The sequence below is a fragment of the Leopardus geoffroyi genome, chromosome C2 (genome assembly GCF_018350155.1).
Source record: "Leopardus geoffroyi isolate Oge1 chromosome C2, O.geoffroyi_Oge1_pat1.0, whole genome shotgun sequence".
In the NCBI taxonomy this organism is placed as follows: Eukaryota; Metazoa; Chordata; class Mammalia; order Carnivora; family Felidae; genus Leopardus; species Leopardus geoffroyi.
The window spans coordinates 21,953,651-21,963,953 of NC_059333.1; the positions used below are offsets into that span (position 1 = coordinate 21,953,651).

Consider the following 10,303-nt stretch of genomic DNA (forward strand, 5'->3'; position numbering starts at 1 on the left):
CCCTTAACCAGCCACCCCTTCCCTCAAAATCTAAGTGGGACGTTTAAGAACAGATGGTGAAGCATGACAGGATGATACTTTAATTCTGTCTCAAAATTATACTCCTAAATTCAATATGGCGTGTGACTGGGCCCTGATGCATGGAACGGCCTCATATTTCACAGGCAATATTGGTCTCAGTAGGCAGGTTTGCCTTCGTCTAACCCAACCCCACGAGCTTAAAATGTGGATCAAATTCCGTCAGTGAAAAGGAAACGAATACTGAATACATCTAACATCCAAAAAAACCTTAGGATAATGTGAGTACATACCATATGCATTCAGGACAACCTCATTAAAAAATTCACCTTAGAAAGAGAAAATACCTAAATCAAGGCAGAGAAAAACGCATATAATCCTTAGCATTATCAATGCTGAGTGATATAACAGGTGAGAAATAATATAGGAACCTTGAAGTGTAAGCCAAACCTTATCCTAAGTGACTGACAGATTGGCCGATAAAGATGTTTTTTTTTCTCAAGTAACCCCAACAGTGCTAACAGCTGAGCCCATTGTCCTCTGGGAGTGTGTTCAATGTCTAGTATCTGCCTAGGGAGTGAGAAACAGGCAGTGTCAGAGAAATCAGATACTTTTTGGATACATTTCCTTGTCTGACTCATTGTTTCTTTTTGATTCAGTATTGATTTTGCTTTTACCCCCCTCTGTCCCACCCCTGGAAAAGACTGTGAGATGAATTAGAAGAAAGTGATGAACAAACTAATCCTATAGCTTATTTTAGCCAAGACAAGCAGCTATTTGAAAAGTTACATAGTGTAGGTCCCGTAAAAGAAGAGCCAAATGAGACGTTTACTAAGGCAACTTCTTGTCCCCACAGAGACAAGTCTTACAAAATGTTTCCTCCCTTCCTTGTACCTGTAGATACATCCTAAAGGTCTCCATTCCTTAGTATATCTTAAAATTCTGTTTCAGTTGTAAATCTACTTCCTCATTTCTAAAGTTGTTTTACTCCAAAACTGTTTTCATTGTGTCTTAGGTTTCTAAGCGTGCCAGAAAATTAATGGAACACAATTTTGTCTTCTCTAAAGAGTCATTTAATTACTCTCATTTTTTCACCTCTCATTCTCATCTCAAACCACTAAATACACTTTGAGTTCCATCTTCCCTTTGTCACCAAGATTATTATTTTTTGATTACCAGTAGCTTCCATATTGACAAATCCCAGCGGCCCTACTTCTGATACAGTGTAGTCAGTCTCCCACCATTATTGATCCAGAATATAGTTCGTATGCCCTTGAAATATTTTATTTGCTTCTAAGATGCCCGGATTATACCTTCCCTTGCTATCCTTCTCAATGTTTATTTCTTTTTTAAAAAAAGTTGAAATATATACACACACACACACACACACACACACACACACATATATATACACACACACAAATACCTACAAGCACATTAACATTACTTGGCTGTGACAGCTTAGCATATATAGAATACAAATATATATAGAATACCAATTATTTTTATCTGAATTAACATGCATTAAACGCCAAACTTAATGTATTGGAGAATAGATGAGTTGTAAATCAGCAAGAAAGAAGCTAAGGTAGAAACAATCACCGTCAGCTCAGGAGATATTGTCTACATTTGTTTTCTACCCTTATAAAACTAGCCTGCTAATAATCTTAAATTGTTAAAGTAATATAATTCTGCCTGATGCCATTGGTCACAATACCTGGAGATAATTGCTACTAAGTTAGCCTTAATCACCCATTTGCAAAGAAACACTGACGTTAATTCAGTTTTCTTCTCAGTTTTTAATTAGGTTGTAGGAATCTAAAATGCTTTGAGTTATCTTCATATCTGAATATCTCCTCTGAAAATAATAAAAACATAAAACGTTGATTGAAAACCTTAATCCTACAGCTTAGTGCATGCAATAAAAGTTAATGTAAAAAGTTAATATTTATCAATAACATTTGAATGTGTTAAAGTTATATTTCTTTTAACTTCCAGAATGAACTTTAAAGCCAAAAGTATAAGAATCTTGAATTTCCTTGCCAGAAGGACTTTTTCCTCAAAGATTCCTTTTAGACTTATTTTGGTGTTCAGGATGTCCGTGTTTAAATGCATTCACTCACTTCCACGGTCTCCTTATCAAGTACGTTATTCACTGGTGGGCAGGTATTAAATACAACGGTTGGCTCCCGTGTCTACAGTCCTGCAGAAAATGACCCACCCTGTGAAGGGTGAATGGCACAGTCACAGAATGCGGAGAAGGAGGCATGACAGAGTTTGTAACCTCCAAACTAAATTGATGTTTGTATCCAGAAAGGGCTTACGTCTTCACAGACACATGGCATCGTGAAACCTCAGAGAGCTACGGGGGATCAGAGCACTGGGGGGAGCCCTGCTTGTGACCAGAGGTCAGAAGTAAAGTCTTACTGCATCCCCCCCCAAAACTAGCAATGTAAAGGGGTCCATTTCTTTCTCCACACAACAGACCCAGGTCTGTGATCCATTTGTACTTCATGTTTCTCTTTATGCAGCACGGTAGAGACTTTGTGTTGTTGTTTGTTGTTGTTGTTTATTTTCTCTTGCACATTTATCTCTTCCAGCCGGGAAAACCTTTCTTCATCCTTGTCACTGATTGCTTGCCCCGCCCTATTCCAAACTTGTTCTGGATGCGGTCTTCTTTTTATGCCCATTTTCTTTTGTTAAAAAGGTGAGAAAATTCAGTACTTTCATTTTTGTAATAGCTTCTCTTGTACTTCTAGTTTTAGGGGACCCGAGAACCAGGATAACATCATCTCCAGCTATTCCTGCTGCCTAGAAAAGGAGAGTAAATGGATCGATGTAAACGTAGAAATGAACACAATGTTTTGTTTTCAGCGGTTTATAGAGGGAAGCAAAGGTCACAGAGGAGCCACTCATTAAAATGTGTTGCAAGGTGTCATCATTTGACTAAGGGTTTTTTTGTGGTTTTTTTTCCAGCCATTTTCTTTTCTTTCCTTTCCTTTTCTTTTCTTTCTTTTCTCTTCTTTTCTTTTTTCTTTCTTTCTTTCTTTCTTTCTTTCTTTCTTTCTTTCTTTCTTTCATCAGCTCCAACATCAGGAACAGTGTAGCCACGGTGAGGCAGGGTGGAGCCAATAAAGACTGCTGAAAGAACAGAACTAAATGGAGAATTTGAGATTCTGTATAACTTTGAGGCAAAGTAATTTCTCATGCCCTACCATGTTGGGCAAGACCTCGAGCCTAGTCCTCTCTTTCCAATGATCTGTCCAGATAAAGGGTTGCAAAGAGGTGAAAGGGTGTAGAGTTTTAATACTCCAGTGCACAGGTAACTCAGTACTTTCTGAGGATGGAATCCCAGATCCAGAGGCCGGTCCATGTGGAGTTTGGAGGAATTCAGTAACTGTTTCACCTTCTGAGATCTACTTACAAGTCTTGGGAAAAGCAAAGGCTCAGTCCTCTTTCCCTTTTTCTCTACTATCCACATTCTTTCCATAGGTACTGTCTTATGGGTCATATTATATTTCAATGACTCTCAAATTTATGTCTCAAATATTTATATCTATACCATGAGACTTGTATATCCTAATTGCTGCTTGATGTACTTACATGATAAATTTTAATTTTTCCCAGATCTGCTCCTTTCCCAATCATCCATTTTGGTCAATTGTATCCACATATAATTGTACCTAGTCGCAGTCACAGTATGGCAGTTGTGACCACTTGCCATAGCTAAAAATTAAGCCATTTTGAGATATTCCTTTTCTCTCACCAGTCCATGGAGCCTTTTATTTCCACTCTACTTAGAAAATAGGTCCTGAATGGGGCGCCTGGGTGGCGCAGTCGGTTAAGCGTCCGACTTCAGCCAGGTCACGATCTCGCCGTCCGTGAGTTCGAGCCCCGCGTCGGGCTCTGGGCTGATGGCTCAGAGCCTGGAGCCTGTTTCCGATTCTGTGTCTCCCTCTCTCTCTGCCCCTCCCCCGTTCATGCTGTGTCTCTCTCTGTCCCAAAAATAAATAAACGTTGAAGAAAAAAAAAAAAAAAAAAGAAAATAGGTCCTGATTGTATAAATGTATGTCTATACTTCTCTAGCACCTATATCCAGAACTTTAACTCACTTATGGATTACTGTAATAGGCACCTAACATGGCTCTTTTTGGTCTATTCTTTACTGTCAATGGTCCACTAAGTGCATAAAAACATAAATAAATAAAATAAATATACATAAGATCAGTGCGACACAGAAACCAAAATTTCTCTTTTGTTTTGTTATTAGAGAAAATAGAAAATTGCATCAAATTATGTTGATAAGCTGGTAAAGGTTTTGGCAGACTAACAACCATGAAATTTGACAATATGAGGGTCATTACAGATCTTGAAAAGAGCATTATGAGTGACACGGTATGGGATGGATTCAGTTAAGAAGAGAAAATATGTGATAAACTGGAGACAATAACTGAAGTTCTTTCAAAGAGATTTGGGTGAAAGAAATAGGAAAATGGGTAAATATCTGGAAAGGAATGTGAAGAGAGACGTTTTTGCATGAGTGCATGTATGTATACACATGTGGTTGTGTGTATATATTTCCTTATAAAAGATATCCATGTATGTCTGTATGAAGCTGGAGAAATGTAGAAAAGGGAGAGACTTGAGATGCAAAAAAGAAATGATTTACAGAAACTGATGTTCAAGTTCATGATAGCCAAAGCAGTTAGATCTAGAGGGCAAAATCATAGAGAGGAAAAATCTTTGATGAAATTAACCTCATATTATGGCAGCTCCCCCCTCTTCAAACATTAGCTTACATGTAAATTATGCATATATTGAGACACCAAGAATTCCAACAGAAAGAAATTGTGGAGAGGCTAAAGCAAAACAAAATATTCAGCAGCCATGAGCTACATAGAAGACAAAGGATGGGATCCAGACCACATGAAGCTATAAGGAACCTGGTACATATCTCAGATATTCAGCAGAAACACAAAATGAGCATATCTTGTTTGAACTATCTCTTAACTCTAAGGGAGAAATACAGACATAAAAGCCTGAACAATGCTTAAAACCCATTCTGAACGGAGTTCAATCTGTATTGTCTATTTTTGGAAAATAATCCCAATAAAGATTTTTTTATTTATGTTTTAATTTTGTTTAATGTTTATTCATTTTTTGAGAGAGAAATGGAGACAGAGCACAAGTGGGGGAGGGGAAGAGACAGAGGGAGACAGAATCTGAAGCAGGCTCCAGGCTCTGAGCTGTCAGCACATAGTCTGATGTGGGACTCGAACTCACAAACTGCGAGATCATGACCTGAGCCAAAGTCAGACACTTAACCAACTGAGCTACCCAGGCACCCCAAGAATTTTTTTTAATGTGAGGTTTGACATACTGATTCTAAAATGTAAAAGTTAATCTTAAATATGAAAAAAAAATTGCAGAATTTACATGACAAGACTTGCTAACAAATAATGAAGCTATAATAACTAAAACAATGTAGTTATGGATGCAAGGGTAGACAAATAAACCAATGGAACAGATAGAGAATCCAGAAACAGAAGTTGGAAAATATGGTCACCTAATTTACAATAGTTACCACTTCATTTCAGTTAGGAACATATGATCTTTTCAACAATTTGCCTTGGATATATAGGCTATCTTTGACTGAAAACTATGAACCTTTATTTTTAACTCACTTCACACAAAAACTAATTTCCGATGTTTGGTAAACATAAAGCTGATATGTAAGGCATTAAAGCTTATGTAAAAAAAATTTAAAGAATATCTTTACAAACTTGTGGTAACTCGGGATAAGGTTTTCTTAAATAGCATGTAAAAAGTATTACCTATGGAAGATAAAATTAACCAAATAGATTACAGTCAAGTTAAGAACTTCTGTTCATGAAAATACCCAATTAAGAGGATGAAAAGAAGCCACGAGTATTATTATCCCTTTCTGAAAAATACTTGCATTTTTTTCTAATACATATATTAGATGCTGTTAGAATATATTTAAAAAAAACCCTAATGTACCCAAGAAAAAGACAAAGGTAATAAAATGAGAAAGAAAAAGGCATTCACAAAAATACTATTTCAATGGTCAATAAACATATAAACTTATTTTCAGTACAACTTGTCTTTAGCAAAATGCAAATTAAAACCAACATGAGATACCACTACACAAATACCAGATTAATTAAAATTCAAGAGACAGAAAATTCCAACTTATGATGAGAGTATGGAAAATCTTGACGTGCATGTTGAATAGCTGAGCTTTTGGACAATGCTGGCAAGATTGTAAATTAGTGCAATCCTATCAGAAATCACTTTAGCATTTAATATTCTCATTACCTATGATCCTGGATTTTTCATAAGGGATCACCTAACAGATATGAGTGAAGTGCATATGCCCATCAAAAGACATACACACACTTCTTTGAAGCTTTATATACAGTACTACAAAACTAAACCTGATTCCAAAGACTTTTATCAGTTCAGTGGAGAAATAAATGTTCCTGTATTTATACAATTGAATACAACACAGCAACAAGTAGAAAAACAGCTACATGCAAAACATAGATACAACATGGAATGGAAAATGTAAGAAATTCCAGATCAGTCAAAACTAATCTCTGCTGATAGAAATAAAAATAGTCATTATCAAAAACAAAACAGTTGAATATGTGGGAAAGGGGTAGAAGAGGTGAGAAGGAAACAAACCACAAGAGACTCTCTTTTTTTTTTGAGGGAGAGTGTGCACATGAGCATGTGCATGGGGAATGGGCAGAACGAGAGGGAAGGAAAGAATGTTAAGCAGGCTCCATGCCCGCCCAGCACAGAACCCAATGCAAGCTCGATCCCAAGACCCTGGGGTCATGACTTGAGCTGAAATCAGGAGTTGGTTGATCAACCAACTGAGCCACCCAGGGGCCCCTCAAACTGTAAGAAATTCTTAATGATAGAGAACAAACTGAGGGTCGATGAAGGTGGAAGTTGGGAGATGGGCTTGTTGGGTAATGGGTACTAAGAATGGGCACTTCTGATGAGCACTGGGTGTTGTATGTAAGTGATAAACCATTGAATTCTATTCCCGAAGCCAATATTGCACTGCATGTGAACTAAAATTTAAATTGAAAAACTAAAATAAAAATTAAAAAAAAAAAAACAGGCAAAAAAAAAATAGTCATTATCTTCACCAGGGGAACTGATAGTGCCATAAAGAGACCATCAGATAAGATTCTGAACTGCTGAAATTATTCTATCATTTGAGGGAAGGTGGCAGGGGATTATGTGAGGATATATATCTGCAATCAAACCATACACTTAAAATTTGAATATTGTTTGTGTAAATGCCACATATGAACTGAGAAACAAAAAAAACTTGAAAACCTTATTCTTCCCTTGGATTAGACTAGGACTATTATTTGAATTAAATGTAGCTAAACTGGCTTATTTCTCCTTTCATCATATGCAAATAAGCCACTAAACCCTGAGTCTCATGGGAGGGAGCAAAAGCTTTGTTCCTTCATGAATCGACTTATTTAGTAGTAAGATTTAAAAGGTATTACAAAATGAGTGTTTTTATGACTCAGTCTTTTGGGAGAATAATTCTATCTTTTAAACCACCATTTCACTCTATATAGTGTAAATATGGATAACCTTGGAGATAGTTAAAAAAAACACATTTCAAGAATTAAAATTTATCCATTTATTAAGTCTTTGAAGTTGAAAACATACAGAAATCCAAGCAGTTACCTCAATTCTGAAGGTTAAGTAACTTTTATATTATCTACCCATCTGATAAACTATCCTTCAATATTAAAATTCGTATCTTTTCACAAATTTTGTCTATATAGTAAAATTGAATATATTTGCACGAACTTTGCACATGTATTGTTGTCCACTTTGTTCTTACAAAATGTATAATAATTTGCATAAAAATTAAGGCCCACGATATTCAAAGTCGGGATATAAAAGATGGAGAATGAAGGCGAGAAGGAATTCCCCAAACTTCCCCACTCTAGCAGTCCCCAGAAAGCAGGGACTGCTTTATAAATCCATAGATTTATAAAAATGACTACAGATAAGTCCACAGCTGTCTTTTCTATATCCCTTAAGCTCTCCCTGAACTATAGGGACATTGTCTTTCAGTGTGAACTCTGAAATTCCCACCAGTGTGACTGTTCCCGTTTACTTGTCCCAATAATGAGCTAAAGACAAAATATATAAAATATATAATAGAAATGTATAAATCTTTAGGTGGGTGGGGCCAAATTGCACTTTATAAGTGGAAAATGACTCAATTAGTAATCTTCTCTTTGAGCTGTACAGATGCTACTTTTCCTTGCCAAATCAGAAGGATTTAACATTCGCCAATAAGATTTCAGGACTGGATGCAACATTATTTAGCAAACCAGGCAAATACCATGTGATTTCCAGTAAATTCATTTCTAACTCAAAAATTTGTGCTTGTATAGTTTGCATTGGCAGATTTGTCTATGATCTGTTCTCACGCGAGTGCTATTTTAATTTTTACTTGAATACTTTCCCCCCCTTTCTTAATTTTAGACTTAAAGGGTACTGACCCTGAAACTTTAATTTTTCATCTTTGTTAGCTTCATGAGGTATCCTTACCTGCAGCGTCCAATTGACATCTTTTATCTAGAATAACAGGTGTATTATATGTTCCTATAGTCTGCAGTGGGATTTAAATTAAAAGTCACATAAACCTTCCCAGTGTCATTTGATAAGTATTTGAAGATGGGCAAATTGCAAGTTGTACTTGGAATTGACCTATCCTGTCTCTTAGATTTCCATACTTAATCATCTCACTTCACTACAGGTCACCAGTACCCCTTATATAATGCTAGTATTACCATGTTACTAAATCTACAATTAAGGTATCTTGTATTTCTATGACTCTAATTGTCTCTAATTCAATCTGTCTGGTAGAGGGGATATATTTAACTACCTAAGTCCTAAACTTTATGCCTTTCCCTCAGTGCCACTTTGTGTGCCTTGAGAGGAATATGACAATTGTTCAAGCTTCCTTGGAGAGTTTGGGGGATGGTAAGAATTTTATCTCCCAGACATGTTCATTTAGTCTCACAAGTGTAACACCCTCTACTGTAGAACGTTTTCAAAACCCTTTCTAGGTTCCATTCTGGTCTTATCTGTGCTCCCGTCTCATACCCAGGCAACGGCCAGACCCATTCTCCTAATTCAGAATGTTTTTAGTTTCTTTCTACAATGGTTTAGCTCTTGCAGAATTCCTCTTATTTTCTTTTTTTTTTTTTTTGCTTTAAAATTACCATATTATTTAAAATTTGAAATTTACTTTGTTTTAAAAGAGTTGTAAATAACTTAGTTTGGGCTTAAACACTCAAAACTCCAAGATAGTATCCCGTTTTTAGTAAATATTTCTTATATTCTTTATGATGTCCTATTTTCCATTGTTCTCCTGTGGCACAGAAAAAAAGAGCTAGATGGAAAGGGAAAAGTGATAGAGGAAAAGAGGAAAGGAAGCAAAAGAAACAGCTGGAACAGAATGCTGCACATGCTGCCAGAGCATAACAGCTGACATTTGATGTGACATTTGATGGTTGTGACATATGTGAAGTCGTGGGCTCTGACCGCATTGGATTTAGAAAGATTTTAGGAAAGAATAGGCGTGCAGACTCATAGGAGTCATGTGATTCCAATTTACATATGTTAGATAGTGAATGGATAAAATTTTGTTCAGTTTCAACCTTTGCTACCGTACATGTTCAATATTTGTCTGACCCTTATAATGTATCGATTTCAAAAAATGAAAATAAACACAAATAATTAGTATAGACCAATTACCAAGTTTTTATTGCCTTAATATAAAAATTAGCTCATTTTATTAAAAGAAATAAATCACTGAGACATTTGGAAAGAATAAAACACAAGTCAATAAATCAGTGTCTGCATATAGATATGACTTCAGTTGGAAGATACGTAGTCTATTTAAAGTGCATGCCGAACAATTACCCCATTAATTTGATGAATGTAGACAGTAATTTGTGATGATTTAAGCCTCGAAGTGCTATTTTTCTCTCAGATTCATAGGGTTTGTTTTATTTTAATTATTTGGGTCATTGCCTTAATTCCCCATTTAACATTACTTGTAAAAAGGCCTTCCTATTTCTAAAATGTGGCCTTTTTAATGAAGTTCCTTCTACTACTGACTTTAACCTTTAAGCTTACCATGTTATGGCACTATATGTAAATAGCCACCCTTAATAATGACATTTGGCACAACTCCAGAAAGAAG

At 36.0% G+C, this 10,303-nt stretch overlaps 1 pseudogene; it reads right to left on the reverse strand.

Moving 5' to 3' along the window:
- Positions 1 to 2,334: 2,334 nt before the first annotated feature.
- Positions 2,335 to 9,219, reverse strand: LOC123610301 (annotated as a pseudogene).
- Between the last annotated feature and the right edge of the window lie 1,084 nt (positions 9,220 to 10,303).